Source organism: Crotalus tigris, unplaced genomic scaffold (genome assembly GCF_016545835.1).
Source record: "Crotalus tigris isolate CLP2741 ecotype Arizona unplaced genomic scaffold, ASM1654583v1 scf7180000018517.1768243, whole genome shotgun sequence".
In the NCBI taxonomy this organism is placed as follows: Eukaryota; Metazoa; Chordata; class Lepidosauria; order Squamata; family Viperidae; genus Crotalus; species Crotalus tigris.
The window spans coordinates 263,861-287,179 of NW_024097052.1; the positions used below are offsets into that span (position 1 = coordinate 263,861).

At 43.3% G+C, this 23,319-nt stretch overlaps 1 protein-coding gene across 7 annotated transcripts in view; it reads left to right on the plus strand.

Moving 5' to 3' along the window:
• COL8A2 (collagen type VIII alpha 2 chain) overlaps positions 1-23,319 on the plus strand; it is a 157,430-nt gene that overhangs the window by 77,509 nt on the left and 56,602 nt on the right. For 2 of the 7 annotated variants that reach the window (XM_039353340.1, XM_039353336.1), the window contains exon 1: positions 319-924. The exons of 3 other annotated variants lie outside the window; for them this stretch is intronic. The gene's annotated coding sequence lies outside the window, so the exon portion shown is untranslated. Of the gene's footprint in view, positions 1-318; positions 925-5,308; positions 5,354-14,001; positions 14,058-23,319 lie in introns of those variants that run through there. 2 more of the 7 variants (XM_039353341.1, XM_039353338.1) reach the window with 2 other exon arrangements.

Here is a 23,319-nt window from a genome sequence, read left to right on the forward strand (position 1 = left end):
TTGGTTGTGTTCACACAAAAGGTTTAATCCGAGATGCATAAAAAGAGATGGAGACCTCATGATTCATAATTTCCATTATACAAGTAGTCCTCAACTTACACGATTGGGACAGCATTTCTGTTGTTAAGCAAGGTGGCTGTTGGGCCCCATCCAATTTTACCACCTTCTTCCCATGGCTGTTAAGCAAATCCAGTTGGTTGGGAAGGTTGCAGATGGTGATCACATGATCCCTGGATGCTGCAACGGTTGTAAATACATGTCAGTTGTGGAGCATCCAAACTTTGATCACATGACTCTGGGGATGCTGCAATGGTCATACGTGTGAGGACTTTTTACAGTAATGCAACGTCAAATGGTCACTAAATGAATGATTGTAAGTCGAGGACTACTTGGAACGGATGGGGTATAAAAAAAATTGTGAATCGGGCTCAGGGCAGTCTTTTCAAATTCACCTTTCAGCTGGTGCTGATCTTCCATTTGAAGCAAAGCTGGCGATGGGACCCTTCAGGGATTTCAAAGTAGTTGTCAACGTACGCAAAAGGGTAAAGCTGGAACGTGGATCCCACTGGGAAAGGAGTGAAAAAGTCCAGGAAAAAAAAAAGAAAGAAAAATGTTAGAGAGGAGAAAACCCTGGGCTGGATTTTGATAAAAAAAAGAGGTTAATGAAGAAAACAAGGGGGAAAATGGGTCACATGCTTTAAACCCACAAAATCCTCATTTAAATCTAGGCTTGTCAATCATCCTTAAAGGGCAAAACAAGGGCAGGAAAAGGGGAGCAGCTGAGCTGATTCAAGAGGGTGGAGTCTCTCTTCTAATGGGATTTTATTTATTTGTATGGAGGGTTCATGTTTTCTATTCTCCTGCAAAAAGCCACTCATCCGTTGGGTTGGGAGGTGGAGGAACAGTGGTGGCCCAGCTGTGAAGGTGCGTGTCTTTTCATTATGTCCTTGGCTGGCTTGCTTGCTCTTCAGAACCAAAATCTTTCAGCATTTGTAAATAGGGAACCCCACTGAGGGCTTGCTAGCAGTGATTCTGGATAATGGGAGAAGCTTGGGTCTTGCTGCTTTGGGAAACGGGGCATGGCATTTTATTTCTAATGTACTATTAATGTAGCGTTCCACAAAATGTTCTTTTTCTGGGCCGAGCCAAATAGCGTCCCTAGTCTCGTGTCCTTTGGATGAATTTGCAGGGAGAACTTCTGGCCAGCCTGGTTAGTTAGGGGTATCACAGAATAGTAATCCAGGATAGGCATGATTAAGAGCTATTAGGGTTTGTTGCCTTTACGCCTGGTTACCATCCTAACCCAAAATACTATGTTGTAGTTTACTAAACCAAGATTTGCTTCTGGAGAGGTAGGTGACTGTAAGCAATCGGCTGCTTGTTATTTGGCTGGAGGTAGAAAAACTGGCTTGTGCAAATCTATTGCTTATCTGTAAATAGTCAACATGGTTCAAATTAGAGTATCACTGTCTGGTTTGAGCATGGCTGAAGACAGAGATGTCTGGAAGAAGCGATGGGGAGATTATATAGATTATCATATGACAGCATTGGGCAAATGATGTTAATTTGCACTGTGAGATTAAGACATCTGCGTTGTCACTTGTCTTCCCTCTGGATACTAAAAGTTGAGAATATAGACAAGTCTACTGAACTGATCCACAGCTTAGAGGCACAAGACATGGCAGTGACATCCTTGGCAGATGTTACACCTCCCACTTTGCAGATTTTGATCTCTCCTGGGGATACTGTTGCATATGCTAGTTGATATTTCAACTTGTAAATAAATTCCGTTCATATATTTATAGATTCCCATGCTCCTGAATTTTTCTACTTTGTTATTCTAACTGCAGGACAATTCAAGAACCAAAAATTTCTAAAGTAGCATTTAGATCATTGACTCTGTTTCTGGTTCATCTGGCATATATTTTTCTCATTTCCCAATTGTAGTATTGTTACTTTATTGCGGTAGGGTGTGAAGCCAAGTGTTTGGAGCCACATATAACAACAAAGGGAAGGAACCAACTAGGAAATCAGTGGTCAGGAAGGCTTCAGGAAACATGGTTGGATTTTAAAACGAAGTTCTGACACGTGTGATTTATGGGGATGGGACCCACCTTAAAATCTAGCTGGGGGTTCTTAAGCTGCTTGAATATTTAAATCTCTCATGCCTCATTTGTGAAAGGAAAGTCATATAGCATGTAGACAATGAAAAATAAAAGGGATTTTGTCTGCAGGGCAGGGATGGGAATTAAAAAGTTTTATGACGCTGAAGTGTCTTGCTTGTGTGCATAGGTGTGTATGCTTTGTTTAATTGGCTAGTTACCGTAAATAAACTTACTGTTGGTAGTGCGTGAAGTCAAAGTAATTGGATGAAATCCAATACACTGATAAGTAAATAGAAAGGAGAGGATACACAGATGTCAGCTATTGGAATGGTATGTGGGAAAGACTATGGGAGATGGGCAAAAACAGGGGTAGGCAACCTTGGCTCTTTTATGACTCGTAGACTTCAACTCCCAGAATTCCTGAGCCAGCATGGAGGAAATATGGCCCCTTCTTGACTGGTGGACTTCAATTCCCAGAATTCCTCAGCCAGGATGGAGGAACTGTGGCCCCTCCATGACTCGTGGACTTCAACTCCCAGAATTCCTGAGCCAGCATGGAGGAAATATGGCCCCTTCATGACTGGTGGACTTCAATTCCCAGAATTCCTCAGCCAGGATGGAGGAACTGTGGCCCCTCCATGACTCGTGGACTTCAACTCCCAGAATTCCTGAGCCAGCACGGCTCAGCTTGGAAACTTCTCCCTTTCCCCTCAGCATGGCTGGCTCAGGAATTCTGGGAGTTGAAGTCCACGAGTCATAAAAGAGCCAAGGTTGCCTACCCCTGGGCAAAAAGCTGCTACCTGGTCAGATAAGAGAGCTTAGCCTGCAGCTGGATACTGGGTAAGGCAAGAGACTCAGAATGGGCTTCCCTAGTTTTTCAGGCTGTAAAAGGGACAAGGGGAGAATTGTACTTTCAGATGTGCAAAATTCTGTTCATGTAGCTTTACAATGAAGTATAATTAGTTTATCCGGTTGTGTTTCCCCTCTGATCTGCCTGGTAAGACTAACATTAACCTTGCCAATCTGAAAGTGTGCTTTCTGGGGAATTCTGGGAGTTGAAGTTCACCCATCTTAAAGTTGACAAGGGTGAAAAACCCTGGTCTAGCTATCTCACAGGGTGATTGCTATTGGGGGGGGAAGCAGTGTTATATATTTGAACTCTGGAAGAAAAAGCAGGGTATAAATGGGAATGAATGAATGGGGAATGGGAAGGATATTCGTGAACAGAGGATCCTGGGAGAGCATCCGCCTGTCGCTCCAGCCTTGGAAAGGTCATTGGAGAATTGAAGGATACATTTCGAAAGCAATCCATCCGGGTTTTTGAAGGCTTATTACTGCATGCAGAAAGAGGGAATGTCATGCCTGTAAAATCATGCCTGTAAAATCAGACTCTGGAAAGAGTACAGAGAAGAGCAACAAAGATGATTAGGGGACTGGAGGCTAAAGCATATAAGGAACGGCTGCTGGAATTGGGTATGTCTAGTAGTTTAAGGAAGAGAAAGACGAGGGGGGACATGATAGCAGTGTTCCAATATCTCAGGGGCTGCCCCAAAGAAGAGGGAGTCAAGTTATTCTCCAAAGCGCCTGAAGGCTGAACAAGAAGCAACGGATGGAAACTAATCAAGGAGAGAAGCAACCTAAAACTAAGGAGAAACTTCCTGACAGTGAGAACAATTAACCAGTGGAACCACCTGCCTCCAGAAGCGGTGAATGCTCCAACCCTGGAAGTTTTTAAGAAGAGACTGGACAGCCATTTGTCTGAAATGGTATAGGGTTTCCTTCTTGAGCAGGGGATTGGACTAGATGACCTCCAAGGTCCCTTCCAACTTCTTCTTCTTCTTCTTCTTCTTCTTCTTCTTCTTCTTCTTCTTCTTCTTCTTCTTCTTCTTCTTCTTCTTCTTCTTCTTCTTATTATTATTATTATTATTATTATTATTATTATTATTATTATTATTATTATTATTATTATTATTATTGTTATACCTAAGTCAAGACCTGGGTCGCCGTGATCCATTCACACAGGATCCTGAATCCATATGAGGGAAACCACTTTCCCATCATGGGCTTTTTTACGAAGAAATGGAGAAATGCTAGGTAGGACAGCATGTGCAATGATGTCATTGAACAAGTCCCACCCTGGAGGCACCCTCTGGGCAGGGTTAACTCAGCAATTGCAGGGTGTGGCCGGGCTGGGGATGACATGCCCCACTTGCTTGCTAATCCCCCGCTTTCCTTCTCTTAAAAACTGTTTTGGATGGAAACGATTTTGTCTCCCTTCCTCCCTGGATGTCAACTTTATACAGGTAACCCTCTAGTTACAAGCACAACTGAGCCCAGCATCTCTGTTGCTAAGCGAAGACAGTTAAGTGAATTGTGCCCCATTTTATGCCCTCTCTTGTCACCGTCTTTAAGTGGATCGCTGCAGTTGTTAAATTAGCAACACGGATCCTAAGTCAACCCGGCTTCCCTGTTGACTTTGCTTATCAAAAGATCCCAAAAGGAGATAACAATCCCCGGGACACTGCGACGGTCATAAATACGAGTCGGTTACCAAGCGTCTGACTTTTGATTACATGACCACGGGGGTGCTGCAATAAATAAAGTGGTAAACGAATCACTTTTTTCAGTGCTGTTGTAACTTGGAATGGCCACTAAACAAACTGTTGTTAAGTTGAGGACTACCCGTGGTAACCTTGCATTCCTTTTCCTCCTGGCCCCATGATTGCTAAGGACTAGGACCCAATTTTTTGGGACACCTCGCTGGCAGGTAATTTTAGCCTTTTCCACCCTGCCCTGGTACTTTTTCTTCCTTAGCTGAGGGAAATTCCTTGGCGGCTCCCTTCCCTTTCCTTGCTGAAATGGAGTTTAATGTAAACCTAGCTCTGAGGCAGCTTTTTCTCATTTTTAAACTATTTCATATCAATAGCTGGCCTGACATTTGTTTTCTTTGAATCTGGGTTGGGGAAACTGGTCTACATTTCTCAGGATATCTCTTTAGGAATCTTGGCAGGGCCAGGACTGTATCTTTTGAAAAGACTGCAAATGTAAAACAGAAGGGAGATATTAAAAGAAGCATAAACAAGTTCCTTTCTCTTTCTCTCCTTGCTCCCTGTCACCACCAGCTTAACTTTAGAAACAGGAAAAGAACTGTTTTTTCCCACCTTCTTTTCAATTTGCAGGGCTAGCAGAAGAGAAGAACAGAAGTGAAACACCATGAAGGCAAGCTGGCTAATTTAGCAGGAAAAGCTGTAAGAAAAAAAAAAAAACCACGATTTTTCCCTCTTTTAACCCTGGAAAATTTTCCTCTCTCCCTCTTCCCTTTTCCTTCAGTCTCTCTCAAAGCAAAACCTTTGCATGTCACAAAATCATTAACTCCCCCCCCCCCCATGTGCTCATGGTTGGGTCCAGCCATGCTTCAGGCAGAAGAGGAGAAAAGAACATTTAGACCGGAGGGGGGGCACACACACAAAAAAAGCATCCCTACAGGTTTGAATGCCAAGCTCCATTGTCCCACAATAAATTTCATATGGAATTTATTTTCAGAACTATAGTATCTTTTTCCAAAATCCATGGGATGGAGTTCATGAATGTATTTATATTTGTAGAGATGGCAGACTTTGGAAAAAAAATGGGGGGGAGTCATTTACTGTAAATCCTGAATAAGAAAACTAGGTAGCTGGCCTCTATTCCTTCTTTGGAACATTTTGTCTATATTATTAACTTGATTGCAAGATGCAAAACAGTGATTGCTTGTGTATGGCTTAAAAAAAGATTATAAAGGGGGAAAGCCAAAACTTTGCATGCATTTTTCATTTACTGGGGTGATTTTTTTTCAAGGTCCAAGTCTATCCTACAGCTGTAAGATTTCCTGGTGGTTTAATCCAAGTCCTAACCAGGTCTGTCTCTGTTTGGTTTTTCCAAGTCAGCCAAGGTCAGCTGGTAAGGTCCCCATATGAGTGGCATCAATACTCATAATGGTCCTCTACATCAGGGATCCCCAACCCCCAGTCTGTGGACCGATATTGGGCCACGGCATGCCAGCAACTGGTCTGTACAAACAAGCAAAGCCCCAAAGCTCTGGATGCAGGCAGCACACAAAACCACGCAACCTCCGGTCCGCGGAAAAACCTCTCTCCACGGACCCGGTCCCTGGTGCCCAAAAGGTTGGGGTTCTCTGCTGTACATCATATCTGGTATACATAATTTATAGGGTTTGTTGATCGAGTAGCACTTGATAAAGTAACTTGAGGGAGCACCGTTGGGTTAATTTTATTTAGAACGATTGATTTCAGATGGCAACTAGTAAAAGAAAGCTATGTCCTTGAAAGTTAACTGATGGAATTTAATTTTTGTAGTTACTACCAAAACAGAAACATTGGTGTGTAGTAGTTAAGGCCCCAGGTTAGAAATTGGGAGATCGTAAGTTCTCGTTCTATCTTAAGCACAAAGCCAACTGGATGTCCTTGGGCCAGTCATTCTCTCCCAGCCCTAAGAAGCAGACAATAGCAAACCACTTCTGAAATTTTGCTAAGAAAACTGCAGGGACTTTCTCTCTCTCGCTGTCTCTCTCTGGGTGTCTCTTTCTCTCCCCCGTCCCTTCCCTCCCTCTCTCTCTCTCTCTCATTGTAGACAGCACACTCTACAAACCATGATTCATTTCGTGTTCCAGCCCAGTGCTAGAGATGAATGTCCAGTTTTCCCACCACAAAAACCAATTCTCCTAGACTTTCCAAGAGGATTTCTTGAAATTGGAAGTGGGTACAACCTTGTGTGCAGTTTTTGGCCTGTTGTCAAAAGCTCTGGGCAAGGAATCAGTTCAAACTTTTAACAAGAGCCATCTGCCCCTTCTTCAGAGTTGGCAAGGCAAGGAGAGAAGGAGAATGAGGAGCAAGGAGAAAAAGAAAGATAAAAATGACACACAGAAGTGGTGAGTAGAAGAAAGAAGGGCTCCTGAAAAGCTGGAGAGCTATCTATAGTTTGCTTAAGAAGCATAGATGACCTGGTTTGTACATCACACCAAGCCCTAATGAGTAGCTCCACATAAAGAAGGTCCAATCTCCATTGAATCAAGCTTGATTCCTGCATCAAGCATTTCAGAGATATGACTATGCAGTTTTCCAAATGGAAGTGGTTGACCATAGCCTTATCCTGGATTTTTCTGGGGAAGGGTGGAGAAACTTGTCCCCACTTCTAGTCATCGGCATCCTAACCAGAACCAGGTTCTTGAAGATCACTCAAGTTCTGCCTCTTGTGTGACTCAAGTCAAGAGGAAGCATGCCAGAAAAAAGGCTATAGGGGATAATCCTCTCCCACATTGTTTCCAAGAAAATGACACCAATGTCACATCTAAAAGCCCACACGTCACATAAAACGGGATATATGGGTTGTGTCAAAGCAGTCACAGAACAGCACAGAGTGAAAAAAAAGTGTGTGGCTCATCGTGACCTTTGGCTCAGAAACTCCAAACTCCGATGCCAGTTAAGAGACTCTGAAATTGAATGTTAATCTGTCTGGAGGACACCACGTCTTTCCGAAATTGACGTGGCTCAACTGTGGGCAAGATTTTGAATCCCTCCATTTGTACTAAAAGAACAAGTTATCGTGTTCAATTGTGACTTCTTCTACAGTCCAGACTTTGCATAGAACTAAAAAATAAATAACTAGATGGGAGATTCTGACAGAATTTCTCCAACACAGTGTTTCTCAACCTTGACAATTTTAAGGCATGTGGACTTCAACTCCCAGAATTCCACAGCCAGCACTGCTGGCTGTGGAATTCTGGGAGTTGAAGTCCACATGCCTTAAAATTGTCAAGGTTGAGAAACACTGCCCTAACAGAATAACAGTGTCGGAAGGAACCTTGGAGAGAGACCAGTAGAATATACAGTATATATTCCTTTTTTTTTTTCCCACCGTCCAAAATTGTTCTGTTACCTTTTTCCTTTGGTGATGAAAACCCTCTCCTCCTTTTGCTCTGAATATCCTGTTTTCAGTAACTGGCCCAACAGTTGGATTCCTTGGTGTTAGTTCTTTCATTGTTTGATGGTCCACTCAGCTGCCAGTAAAAATAGAACTGTTGGTAACATCGCTCGCGTGTCCTGTAGTAGTTGAACGTTTTCGTCCTTTGTCAGAAAAGTTCAACTTGACCTCATTGACTTAAAACGGATCAAAGAGCTTGATGCCATCTGCTTGCCATGACTTTCACTGGGATACTACTGGTTGTATTGCTAGCGTACTAAGATTTTGTTTTGTCACTCACTGATGAAATCTTGTTCCCTTAAACATTTGCATTTGAATTAATTGCCTTTTTTTTTTTTTTGCTTTTCATTGTTGCTTATCCCCTTTGCTTATCAATTATTTTCATTCTGAGCGTACATTTTCCTGCACTAAATGAATAGAATTTAGGCTCTTATCAATTATAGAATCTTATAATCAAGATTAATCTGGATCACCCTCTGTAAAGCCTATTGGTTCTTGTTCTACTTTCAGCAACAACAGAGCACACTCCCACCATCTTCCTGTTACAATCTTTCAAGTATCTGAAAACTACTATTTTCTCTGTTCACAGTCTTCCCTTCTCATAATTTAAGGTTATTTAATTTGTATTTGTATTATGTATACTCTTGAATTAAGTTTTGCACAATTTTTACACAAGTTTTCTGATTTTTCACATTAATTTGCTTCCTCTTACTTCTGAATTCTTTCATTTTTCCCACCATCTCCACTCAATAACTATCTGTTGCCCATCTTCTGGGGAAAGGATCTTTTGTTTTTGTTGTTAGTTGCGAAGTCGTGTCTGACCCATCGCAACCCCATGGACGACGTTCTTCCAGGCTTTCCTGCCCTCTATCATCTTCTGGAGTCCATTTAAGTTCACACCTACTGCTTCAGTGACTCCATCCAGCCACCTCATTCTCTGTCATCCCCTTCTTCTATTGCCCTCCATCTTTCCCAGCATTAAGCTCTTCTCCAGTGAGTCTTTCCTTCTCATTAGGTGACCAAAGTATTTGAGTTTCAACTTCAGGATCTGGCCTTCTAAAGAGCAACCGGGGTTGATCTCCTCCAAGACTGACCGGTTGGATCGCCTTGCAGTCCAGGGGACTCTCAGGAGTCTTCTCCAGCACCATAGTTCAAATGCCTCAATTCTTTGGTGCTCAGCCTTTCTTAGGGTCCAACTTTCACAGCCATACATTGTAACCTGGAAAACCATGGCCTTGACTATACACACTTTTGTTGGCAGGGTGATGTCTCTGCTTTTTAGTATGCTGTCTAGATTTGCCATAGCTTTCCTCAGATATGATTAAGGAAGAAGGATGTCGAAAAACAGAAACAATAACCGTTTCTGAAGGTGTTTTTCACAGAAGAAGTTTAAATTAACTTGGATTAAGTCCATCCATAATAAAGTGTTTATATCAATGAGAAGACATATTGGTATAGGTCAGTCCACTTCACATGGCATTGAGACACAAGAAGGTTAGTTCACAGGTGTTCAACCTTGGCAACTTTAAGACCTGTGGACTTTAACTCCCAGAATTCCCCAGCCAGCCATGCTGGGAGTTGAAGTCCACAGGTCTCAAAGTTGCCAGGTTAGACAGCCCTAGTTTAGTTGGTTTGGAGTGGTCACACCATACCACACAAGCTGCATGAAACCCACCTTTTATTGCCCCAAGGTTGTTTGAGCAGATTTCTTAGTTTGACAGTATAATTTCATCTATTTCCCAGTGTTAGATAGATCAGTGTTTCTCAACCATTTCAACTTTTAGCTGTGTGGACATCAGCTCCCAGAATTCATGACTGACTAGGCAATTCTGGGAGCTGAAGTCCACTCATCTTAAAGTTGTCAAGGTTGAGAAAGTGGAGAAACAGTGAGACAGAATCATCTGGGAGCACTTTCTCTTGGGAAGGGGTCTCTCCTTCCCATCCACCTCTACAGTCTCCTGGCTAACCAAACAATCTGAGTATTTTTGGTCAATGTGAAAAATGTTACCTCATTGGATGACATCTTAGACCAGTGTTTCTTAAACCTGGCAACTTTAAGACATGCGGACTTCAACTCCCAGAATGCTCCAGCATGCTGGCTGGGGAATTCTGGGAGCCGACATCCACCTGTTTTAAAGTTGCCAAGATGAAGAAGCACCGTCTTAGACAGTTAAGAACATGGGTTGTATGACCTAGTTCCCCAACGCTGCTTATCTCTGGTGTAGTGTGATGTGTGAACAGAGCAATTATGGTTCAATAAAGTATAGTTTCTGACTTAAAATGTTGTGCAAACCCAGTCAGTTTTATTTTACTTAGTGTTCAATCATGGTTAAACAAAGCATGGCTTGATGCAATATGTGGACCTAATCCAGGACATCAAACTATATTGGCAAAATATTTCATTTTGAATAATATTGGGCTTAGAACTTTGTGAAATGCTACATTTTCAGTGCAAACTTGTAGTTTGGATTGTGAAAAGGGCCATTTTAAGCATTGCACTCTTTTAAAGTAGTCAGTGGATCAAATCAAAGTATGAGTTGATATAGGAGATGGCCAAGCTGAGCCCGAGGGAGGGATCAAACGCATCATGAGCCACACAAATCTGAGTCTAGCACTCTTTGAATTCTGTTGACTCTTACCTACCATCAATTTGCTTTGACCGTTAATAGTTTCCATACTTGTAGAGAGCATAGAATAAACTTGTACTCATTTGAACAATCTTGGCTCCTGTTTTCTTGTGCCTAACAGCTGCACTTAGAATGGGGTATTTACAAGGTCTTGAACTTATATGATATGAGCTTGACCAGTGGTGGGATTCAGGCGGTTCACACCATTTCAGCAGAACCAGTAGCTAATTTTTTGTTGCCCAGGCCCAGAATGGACTTCCGGAAGCGGCATCCACACAGAGAACCGGTTGTTCCCATATTTGAATCCCACCACTGAGATTGACATAGAATGACATTTTTGATGAACCTTATGCTAAAAGCTAAAATGCAACGCTCTCAAGAACAAAATATCACACCACGTACATCCATGGTTTGTTAAATAAAGCATAATTAGGTAGTTTGTACAGAACATGCTTAGTTACATATAAGTAAATATTTGGGTTACAATAATGAGCATCTTTAGTATGTTAAGAATTAGCTGCCTGTAAAAAGAAGATAATTTTTAGAAAATAGAATTATATACAAATAGATAAGATGTATACTTAGAATATTAGATTTTGTTATAAAAAGGGGGAAATGTAGAAGTTGAGACAAGAGAAACTCTAGTCACCTAAAGCTTAGAAATTATAACATACCAAATGTTAAGTTGAATATTGAGGGGAGATTAAACCCTGGGGGAAAAAAAGCTACAACAGGACGTTGATATATATATATATATATATATATAAGATTGAATGTAAACACAATTAAGACATGTATAAGTTCAAAATTATTGATAAATGTACCAAAGACAGTTTTACTTAGTTGATAACAATAAGAATTATATTAATTCAATATGAGATGGTAGATATTGAGAGAAAAAGAGAGGAAATATCTGATCTGGTAACTTGAGATTTGTGCTAAAGATTTATGTATGTTATGGAATCATTGATTACCCAGTCATCAAGCTGCTTTTTAAAGGTTTAATTGTAAAATTAGAAAATCAATAAAATATTACCAAAAAAAAAAGAAAGAATTAGCTGCCTCAAACTTTGGTTTATGACACCACCATGACGTTGAACGACAGACAGGAGTTTAGACCAAAAAGTTACTGCATGTTTTTGGTTGATACTAAATTGAATTTATCATGTCTAGCAAGCATTCCATTGTAATTAATATAAATGGTGGTTCTTATGCAACAAGCTTGTTTCATATGGTTGGAAAATTTCAAATGATCCATAACTGAATATAATTCCAGGTTGTTGAGATTGGACAACATGGTGACCTAATGTCAGTGCTCTAAATCTCGTCCTAATGATCTTATTGAGAAGCATGATCCCAAAAAACGAGGCTGCTCATTCGCACACGCTAAACTATGGTTTAATGGGATATCCAAGTTGGGCACTGAACTTCTATTCTATTCCATTTTCCATCCAGAAATTCTAGAAACATGTTTTGGACTTCCATGTGTGGAAACTCTCTTATTAGATCTTGCAATGAACTCAGAGGTCTGTGGTTTTGAAAAAGGGGAAAAAAAACTACAGTCATTCCAAAAAGTTTGATCATGAGTTATTCACATAATTGGAATTGTCAGTCACAAATCATATGTTAACCAGGAGAGCTAAAGAAGGTTGTTGAATGTCCTGCCACATGTAAATGATTAACTTTATGGACAAAATGGTTGTTCTTCTGTATGGAGCCCAATGAAATTTGGCAGAAAAGTATGCCAGAGACCTGGAGGACAAAAGTTAAGGGCCAAAATAGATGTATTGGCAGCAAGTCAGATCATCGCTGAATCCATATCAAGCCCATGGTGGTTTTGGAGGGACTGTAATACAGAGGTCCCAAGTAGTGGTGGGATTCAATATGTGAACACCGGTTCTCTGTGTGAATGCCGCTTCCGGAAGTCCATTCTGGGCCTGGGCTATAAAAAATTAGCTACCGGTTCTGCTGAAGTGGTGCAAACCGGCTGAATCCCACCACTGGTCAAGCTCATATCATATAAATTCAAGACCTTGTAAATGCCCCATTTTAAGTGCAGCTGTTAGGCACAAGAAATCAGGAGCCAAGATTGTTCAAATGAGTACAAGTTTATTCCATGCTTTCTCTCTATAAGTATGGAAACTATTAACGGTCAAAGCAAATTGGTGGTAGGTAAGAGTCAACAGAATTCAAAGAGTGCTAGACTCAGATTTGTGTGGCTGATGATGCGTTTCAACCCTCCCTCGGGTTCAGCTTGGCCATCTCCTATATCAGCTCATACTTTGATTGTGAAATGATCCACTGACTATTTTTAATAATAATAATAAAGTTGGAAGGGACCTTGGAGGTCACTGAGTCCAACCCTCTGCTCAGGCAGGAAACCCCACACCATTTCAAATAAATGGCTGTCCAGTCTCTTCTTAAAAACCTCCAGTGTTGGAGCATTCACTGCTTCTGGAGGCAGGTTGTTCCACTGGTTAATTGTTCTAACTGTCAAGAAGTTTCTCCTTAGTTCTAGGTTGCTTCTCTCCTTGATTAGTTTCCATCCGTTGCTTCTTGTCCTGCCTTCAGGCACTTTGGAAAATAGCTTGACTCCCTCTTCTTTGGGGCAGCCCCTGAGATATTGGAACACTGCTATCGTGTCTCCCTTTGTCCTTCTCTTCGTTAAACTAGACATACCCAATTCCAGCAACCGTTCCTTATATGTTTTAGCCTCCAGTCCCCTAATCATCTTTGTTGCTCTTCTCTGTACTCTTTCTAGAGTCTCAGCATCTTTTTTACATCATGGTGACCAAAACTGGATGCAGTATTCCAAGTGTGGCCTTACAAAGGCATTGTAAAGTGGTATTAACACTTCACGTGATCTTGATTCTATCTTAATTCTATCTTATTTTAAAGAGTGCAATGCTTAAAATGGCCCCCGGGCCACTGACTACTGCTGGACCATGGCCTCTATGCAACAAGGCTGTGGGTTGACGCACACGCATGTGCATGTGCACCCCCATGCTGCCCACAGTCGAGCTATGCGCATGCATGCCAGCCCGCTGCTTGCGCAGCCCAGTTCTCCTCTTCCCCCACCCAGCTGGGCCACCAAGCTGCAAAGGTTGGGGACCGCTGCCCTAATAAACATTTTTCTATGTTAAAAGATTCCCCCAAACTCTTGAAATGGGATAACAGACTTCCGAAATAACATATTCACCAGGACAGGATTGAAGCAAATTACAGCATTTGCATCATGATGTGGTGGCGCAGTGGTTAGAATGCAGGATTGCAGGATCATTTTGTGGACTGCCAGGGGTTCAGTCCTGACCAGATGAAGGTTGACTCAGCTTTCCATCCTTCCAAGGTCAGTAAAATGAGAATCCAGATTGTTGGTGGCAAAATGTCAAGTCTGTAAATTGCGTAGAGATGGCTGTAAAGCACTGTGAAGCAGTATATAAGTCTAAACGCTATTGCTATAATGTGTGTGATGTTCCGTCTTCTGTGTGCCACAGTCTCCAGTTAGATTACACCCAATGCCTTACATAATTACATCATTTTCATAAAGAAATTGAATTATGAAGAATTTTGATTGGTGGGGTCCAGGAGAAGATACTCACTAGCCCTGCCCCGTTCTTGCGTGGTGCAATGCTTTGTATCTGCACCCCGCAGTGTGGCGGCGGCCATTTTTGTGCCTTGCAGCATAGTGGTCCATTTTTGCGCCCCCGGGTTTTGCATGCCTGAGGCGGCACTCAGAGGTGTCTCTCTGCCCCCCCCCTTGAGGGCACCACAATGCTGATGCAGCCCTGGCACTTTGCGATAAATAAGTGGGTTTTGGGTTGCAGTTTGAGCACTCGGTCTCTAAAAGGTTCGCCATCACTGGACTAGACAGTCACTTGTCTGAGATTGTATAGGTTCTCCTGCTTGAGCAGCGGGCTGGACTAGAAGATCTCCAAGGTCCCTTCCAGATTCTATTCTATTCTATTCTATTCTATTCTATTCTATTCTATTCTATTCTATTCTATTCTATTCTTTGTTTAGTGACCATTCAAAGATACAACAGCACTGAAAAAAGTGACTTATGATGGTTTTTCACTCTTACAACCATTGCAGCCACGTAATCAAAATTTGAGCGCTTAGCAACTGCATGTATGTATGATAGTTGCACTGTCCCATAATCATGTGATCACCATATAAGGAACAGTTGTTAGAATTGGGTGTGTCTAGTTTAATGAAGAGTAGGACGATGGGGGACATGACAGCAGTCTTCCAATATTTCAGGGGCTGCCCCAAAGAAGAGGGAGTCAAGCTATTTTCCAAGGCACCTGAAGGCAGGACAAGAAACAACGGGTGGAAACTAATCAAGGAGAGAAGCAACCTGGAACTAAGGAGAAACTTCCTGACAGTGAGAACAATTAACCAGTGGAAAAACTTGCCTCCAGAAATCGTGGATGCTCCATTTCTAATCTTCCCAGCCGGCGTCAGACATGCAAAGTCAATAGGGGAAGCTAGATTCATTTAACAAATGCATGATTCACTTAATAACTTCATTGATTCGTTTAACAACTGTGGCAAAAACAGGTCATAAAAAACAACTGCTTTGCCTTGCAATGAAAATTTGGGGTTCATTTGTGGTCATAAGTCTCTGGCTACCTGTACTGTACCTATCCCAGCCTCTGTAGTTTCACAATGCAGGGAAAAAAAATACATTACAGGAAACTATAACACCAGAAATATGGAATATAAGCTCTACTTCATCCATGCTACCTCCACACTGCTGACCGGCAGGGTATTTTTCTTCAGGTCTTTCAGCCAAATCAAACCTTTTTTTGGAGATATTTTGAACTCCTTGTTCATCTGAATCCAGGTGGCCAAGCTCCAGTGAAACGTACCCAGCCTTTGGTTCCTATTCCTTCCTTGTTTTTGTACCTCCTCTATTTTGCAGACGGGAAACTGCAAATATTTTAGCTGAATGTCCCAAGCATAATGTTTGGAAGAATGTATCCTGAACACCCACTCTAAAAACATTGTCCCTCGCTCAGAAATGTTGACAGAATATCCTAACAAAGTCAGGGGAGAAATACAATTATGGGTTTTTTTTAAAAAAAAATAAAATATCCAGTATTAAAGAGGACCATAAATCCACCTGGAAGAGGGCCACTGTGCCCAGGTCCACCCATTCCTTCACTAGAACCATTGCCCTGGTTTTGTTGGCATATATTGTGGGTTTGGAGCAAGTTAGGAAAACAACTCCTAAACTACAAGTCTCGTTGTGTTCTCATTGGTGGCTGCTGTCACAACAATTTCACTTCACTTTTTTGCTTTGCTTTGCTTCCACTTCACTTTTTTACTTCACTTCACTACACACTACTTTACTTCACACTTGCTACTTCACACATCACACTTTATTATTCTTTTCCTTTACTTTAGACATGACTTTACACTTTATACTTTATTTTCTGGTCAACTCCAATGGACTCTGGACAGGTTTTTTTTTTTGTTGTTGTTATTCCCATTCTAGTCTTAGCCTTACCATGAAAGTCTGTCAAACCCAGTAACATTTTTGCATTTTTTTTGATGCTACGCTATTTAGCAATTGAAAAATAGAATGTAAAATTAAAAGGTGAGGATCCTCGTCCTTCACACTATAGAACAGAGATAACAAAAGGACAACAGAAATCACACAGTGCCTCCCCCGTTCCCGCTCTCTCTCTCTTTTCTGGCTCAGTCTAATATACGGTCCATCATACAGTATTGTGAGGATGAAATGAAATAGTTTTTAAAATACTAACTTAGGGGAAAATCCCTAAACCTATCTTTAATCTTTTCTCATGACTATTTTAGCAGCCACTGGCATAGGGGCAAAGAAGAGGAAGATGAATGCTCCAGAAATTAGCAACCTAGGGCAGTGGTGGCGAACCTATGGCACGCATGCCAGAGGCGGCACTCAGAGCCCTCTCTGTGGGCACGTATGCCATGCCCCGGAAATGGCAACCATCACTCTTAACCAGCTGACCACTAACTCGCCAAGGTCCCATGTGGCCGGATGCATCCTGGCACGGCTGGTTTCCCTTCCCCCGTCCCATCCCTCCTGGCCTTGCATGCTCTCCTTTTCCTGGGCACGACCCATTGCATCGCCTCCTCAGCTGTGGGCCGGCCATCCAGCTCAGAGATGGCTTCTCTGAACTGCTGGCAACTGGCTGCGGAGCCCCAGAGTGCGCCGGTCAAGGGGCCGGCAGGCTGTGGCTGCTGATGGACACTGTCAGCCCCCATGCACTCGCTGGCCTCTGTGTGCGGGGACCGATGGTGTCAGGCAGTAGCCACCCCGGCCCCTGCCTTGCCTTGCCCTGCGACAATGACACCCCTGCCCTGCCTCGCCTCACCCCGCAGGACGAGCCTCCTGCCCACTGCCCCACCTGCCAGAGACCCCCTGGATCTCCCCCAACCCTGCCCGGCCCCCACAGGCATCCCTCCCCACGAGCAACATTGAGGTGACCACGTCCACCTTGGCCACACCCACCCAGTCTGCCATGACCACCACAGCCACGCCCACCCAGTCGGCCACCCCCACCTGGCACCTGGTGATAAATAAGTGGGGTTTGGGTTGCAGTTTGGGCACTCGGTCTCTAAAAGGTTCGCCATCGCTGACCTAGGGGGTGGTATCTGGCCAATTGTTGGAAAATTCTGAGCCAGCCATGGAGGAAGGTAGCAAGCGGGGAATTAGCCTTGAGTTGCTGCAGAGCAGCAAGAGACCTAGGACTGAACCTTCCCCCCCCTCGCCAGTTCCATGGAACCGTATCTGTTTGTCCACAAGGAAAGGCAAGCAGTCTGGGGAGGAGATTCTTGTACTATAGGTAGAAGAAAATAAAGTAGTCAACTTGAGCCGTGGACACCAGTTCAATTCAGTCCAGTGCAAGGGAACAGGTTATTAAATGCTCGCTTAAGAATCACAAGGGGGAAAACCACACATTTCCTACTTAGCCAGGCTGAGCATAAAGGAAAAGATGGTTCGCATTTGACAGAGTTCAGACATGCATAGGAAACATTATTATGTTCTCCATCTTGTCCAGACATAGTGGGAGTTTACTGTATATCTTGACTCTTAATTCAATTGAAGCAGCAGGGACTTACCACCTAATGAAGAATTTAGCTACTCTTGATTCCCTTTTTAACAGAAACTGATGCACATAGCTGTGGCTTAAGGAGGAACGTTTATCTCAGACTGTTATGTTTTTATATATCTGTTTCTCTTGCCTAAAAATTTGGGAGAAAATTTCAGCCATAAGCCACAAATATGCATATCAATTTCTACATCAAACCAGTTCTAAGTCCAACTGTGGCTACTGAATTTAGGAATGCATCTGTTGCTTCTTAAGAAATAAAGCCTTTAAAAGTCCTTTAATTATCTAACAGTATACCCTATCGGCAATATTAAACAGGTGAGGGTTATTAAACAGGAGAAAAAACACTTAAGTACTCATTCACTATCCACAGTGAAAAAGGATATGAAGCTATTTCTCTTTATGTTCCCAGTTCTCCAAGTAAAGCCACAGGGACCAACTTTTCTAACCTTTTATTATCAAGAAATTCCATCCAACTCAAAATGAATTTTTTATATGGAAGATTTCCACACACACCCCGTCCTTTTTATGTTCAAAAAACCACTGCATTTCTTCAGCATTTCAACTTCGGCTTAGTTAAACTATTATTTAGAGCAGGTTTCTGAATTTGAGATATCAGTGATGAGACAGCTCTGTCTTATTTGAAGTTTTTAATGGTCTCTAGCATCTTTTTGACTGAAAAATGTTATGAAAGAGGCAGAAGCTTTTTATGAGCTCAAGCCTCTTAAGGAGATGTGTTAATCTGAAAAGATGCTACCAAATTCCTTCTATGTTGCTTTTTTTCTTTTCTTAATAATAATAATAATAAAGTTGGAAGGGACCTTGGAGGTCATCTAGTCCAATTCCCTGCTCAGGCAAGAAACCCTATACCATTTCGGACAAATGGCTGTCCAGTCTCTTCTTAAAAACCTCCAGTGTTGGAACATTCACCTCTTCTGGAGGCAGGTTGTTCCACTGGTTAATTGTTCTAACTGTCAGGAAGTTTCTCCTTAGTTCTAAGTTGCTTCTCTCCTTGATTAGTTTCCCATCCATTGCTTCCTGTCCTGCCTTCAGGCGCTTTGGAGAATAGCTTGACTCCCTCTTCTTTCTTTTTTATGTTCAGTCACTAAGTCAGGTCTGACTCTTCATGACCCCAAGGACCATAGCACACCAGGTCACCCTGAGCACCAATGTTCATTGCGTTCATGGCACCATCTCACCATCTCCTGCTCTGCCGTCCCCTTCTCCTTTTCCCTTCCATCTTTCCCAACATCAATGCCTTTTCCAATGAGTCCTCTCATCCCATTTGGCTGCCAAAGTATTTGAGCTTCCATTTCAATATCTGGCTTTCTAAACGACAGTTGGGGGTCAATTTCCTTTAGGATTGACTGATTGATCTCTTTGAAATCCAACGGACTCTCAAGTGTTTTCTCCAACACCACAACTCGAAAGCATCAATTCTTCGGCGCTCAACCTTCCTTATTTTTTTTATTTTTTTGCTTATTTTAGACAAAAACACCTCTCCCCTGAGTAGTCTACCATTTGAAATGTTGGTGGTTCGTGGCATTCCAAAGTTTGAAAGGCTGCCTTATGGGTGGTGTTGCAACCCACTTCTTTTCATCTTTGTTGAAATAATATGCCATCCTGATGATTAACTTCTTGAGATTTCTCATTGTAGAGGGGGAACACAGCCCATTATTGTCAGAAGCAGTCCAGGCGTAACTTAAATAACACCCTGGTAGAAACCAAGACCTTCCTGTAAGGAGACTGAAGGAAGTGGGTACAGTTAGCACTGACGGATATCTGCTGAGAACCGGTGGGAAGTTTTGACAGTCGCGCAAAATATCCGTCCGATGCCTGGGAAGAATGAGAGGAAAAAGCTACAGGTTTGAGTTCCTGTGATTACAAGGCCACAAAGTTTTGTTTGCTTTAATTTTTGCAACCTGCAGCTTCTTCCCTCACCAGGTTACATCTGTATGTCTTGCACTGAGGTGGAAGATTCAAAACTAAGAACTAAGCCCAGCAGCTTAGGTTAGCCCTGTAAAGTTTCTATGATGTCCTGTCGAAAAGTGGTTGTGGGAACTGACAGCATTGATTAAGAGTGTTCCCACTCTGCCACCATTTCTTGTTCTTATCCCCTTGAAAACGGTTTGAGGAAAATCCAAGGTTGTCTATTTCTTTGCCGACTTCATGGTGAATAAGGACCAGGATTCGCTGTCTATCCCATCATCATTGCTGTAGATCCTAAAGCAGCGATGGCGAACCTTTTAGAGACCAAGTGCCCAAACTGCAACCCAAAACCCACTTATTTATCGCCGGGTACCAGGTGGGCATGTCCCACTGGGTGGGCGTGGCTGTGGTGGTCATGGCAGAATGGGTAGGTGTGGCCAAGGTGGGCGTGGTCACCTCGATGTTGCTTGTGGGTAGGGACTCCTGTGGGGGCCGGGCAGGGTTGGGGGACATCCAGGGGGTCTCTGGCAGGTGGGGCAGTGGGCAGGAGGCTCGTCCTGCAGGGTGAGGTGAGGCAGGGCAGGGGTGCCATTGTCGCAGGGCAAGGCGAGGTAGGGGCTGGAGTGGCTGCTGCCGGACATCGTTGGCCCCTGCACACAGAGGCCAGCGAGCGCATAGGGGCCAATGGTGTTCGACAGCAGCCACAGCCTGCCAGCCCCTCGACTGATGCATTCTTGGGTTCCGTAGCCCGCTGCCAGCAGTTCAGAGACGCTGCCTCTGAGCTTGACGACTGGCCGACAGCTGAGGAGGCGATGCAATGGGTCATGCCCAGGAAAAGGAGAGCATGCGAGGCCAGGAGGGTCGGGAGAGGAGGAGGGAAACCAACCGTGCTGGGATGCATCCAGCCATGTGGGACCTCGGCGAGTTAACAGTCGGCTGGTTGAAGAGGGACAATTGCCATCTCCGGAGCATAGCACGTGTGCCCACAGAGAGGGCTCTGAGTGCCGCCTCTGGCATGTGTGCCATAGGTTTGCCAGCACTGTCCTAAAGGAATAGAATTCCCCTTCCGTTATAGATAATCCTCAACTTACAATAGTTCATTTAGTGACCGTTTGAAGTTACAAGGGCATTGAAAAGAGTGAGTTATGACCAGTGCTTTTTTTGTAAAAACAAAAGGTGCCGGAACTCACACATGTCACACAACCCGCCTTGCCTACCCTACAAGGTTCCATCCAAAAAAGGTGCTGGAACTTCTTTCTGGGTGTTCTATGACAAAAAAAGCCCTGGTTATGACTGTTTTTCACACTTAGGACTATTTCAGCATCCCCATGGTCTGGTGATCAAAATTCAGACGCTTGGCCACTGGCTCCTATTTATGATGGTTACAGTGTCCTGAGGTCATAGCGACCTGCAGTGACTCCCTTAACAACTGTGGCCAGAAAGATCGTAAAATGGGGCAAAACCCACTTCACTAAGGTCTCACTTAGTCCCAGAAATTTGGGGCTTATACATACCCAGTTCCTGCAACCATTCATCGTACGTTTCCGCCTCTTGTCTCTGAATCATCTTTGTTGCTCTTCTCTGCATTTTTTCCAGAGTTTGGCTGAATATCGTATTGAGGTTCAGTCACTGCAGAGAATTACACACCTTAGGTTCAAGAAAAAAGTTGCACGGGGTGAAGAAGTTCAACCCTAGCCGCAATTCACCTCCCCGAGTGGTGGTTATGTTCTCTCTAACGCAGTGGTTCTCAACCTTTTTAATGCCGTGACCCCTAACCGCTCGTAAGTCGAGGACTACTCAACCAGTCGTAAGTTGAGGACTACTCAACTGGTGCAGCACCGTTTGCAGAATGGGACTTTTGGCGGGCTCAGCAGGGCAGAGACAGCCTGGACAATTCCTATTGGCTTTTGAAAGCCAATAGAATTAGACTCTATTCAAGAGAGTCTATTCTATTGGCTTTCAAAAGCCAATAGAATAAAAGGGAGTAGCACAGCTAAGGAAAAGGGGGGAAAATGGCGGACTGTGTTGTTTGGCGACCCCCGTGAAATGGTCGTTCGACCCCAAATGGGGTCCAGACCCACAGGTTGAGAACCGCTGCTCTAACGGTAGAGGTTTTCAGAAGCCAAGAACATTGGTGGTTGAATTTAACGGCAAGATTTGGGCAAGGCCGATTCCTCTGTCTCCACTAAAGCTGTGTATTTCTTGGGGGTTATACAGAGGATTGCTAAGAATACAAGACTGCTCTCCAATGCTTTGTCCCTGTTCCTCAGGTTCTGCCACATGAGCTTGACCCATGCTTGGCCTAATGGTAGGGCTGGCCTTGTCCACATGCTGGTTTTGAACTTCAGCTGGCTTCCCAAAGTGTCCTTTGGTCCAAAGAGAACGGGTTGATCTCAGCTTCCACTTGAAAGAAACACACGTATTTGCTAACTTCATAGTTAGCAGGGGACAAGTTGTCTGCAGAAGGATCAATAAATGAAGTACTGTGCTGCTTATCCACTGGAAGAAAAAAAAAATAGCTACAAGCTAAGCTAAGCTGGTGTTTGCTAGAAAGAGTGGAGCAGAAAGAAGAAGAGGGAGTCAAGCTATTCTCCAAAGCACCTGAAGGCAGGACAAGAAGCAACGGGTGGAAACTAAGCAAGGAGAGAAGCAACCTAGGTGAATGCTCCAACACTGGAAGTTTTTAAGAAGAGACTGGACAGCCATTTGTCCAAAATGGTATAGGGTTTCCTGCCTGAGCAGGGGGTTGGACTAGATGACCTCCAAGGTCCCTTCCAACTTTATCATCATTATTATTATAAACAAATTGCCAACCGGCCGTTCATGGGAAGATCTGCAAGCTGGGGTAGAGATATTTAGTAAATAACATGAATTAATCACAATGCCATGACATTCTACAGATTAAGTTCATGTACTTGGGTCTGCCCGGGAACCAGGTCCAACTTACTGGTATAAAACCTACATCCTTCAAATATCCAGGTTCAGTTCCTAGCCTTTGGAAAAAATTCCTGTCAGAAACTTTGCAGTAATAATGTTGGTCAGTATGGAGTAGCTTTCTCCAGCTGAATGTCTTCCAGTTGTAGTGGGCTTGCTAGAGGATTTGAGGAATCAATTGCTTGGGAATGTTGGGAATTGCAATCCTAACACACCCGGAGGTCACCTGTTTGTTTTTCTATAACATTATTTAGTACAAGGCTGTGTTGATGTTCTAAGTTACATCCTTGGGAGCTTCCCAAATACCTCACTCCAACCCTGGGGGAACAGAATGCTGATCTAGAAGGGATGTTGGTTTCATCCTTTCTCAAATCTCTTCTTTTGCTTTTGAAATCGGACTTATTGTTATCTACTAAGGAGCTACTATCTTTCCCCCCCCCCAAATGGAAGAGGGGTTGCTGAAAGTGGAAACCAACCAACCTTCCTTCCTTCCTTCCTTCCTTCCTTCCTTCCTTCCTTTCCTCCTGCCTCCCTCCCTCTTCATCATTTATCTTTTCCTTCCTTCCTTCCATCCCTCCATCCCTGTCTCCCCATCATTTATCTTTTCCTTCCTTCCTTCCTTCCTTCCTTCCTTCCTTCCTTCCT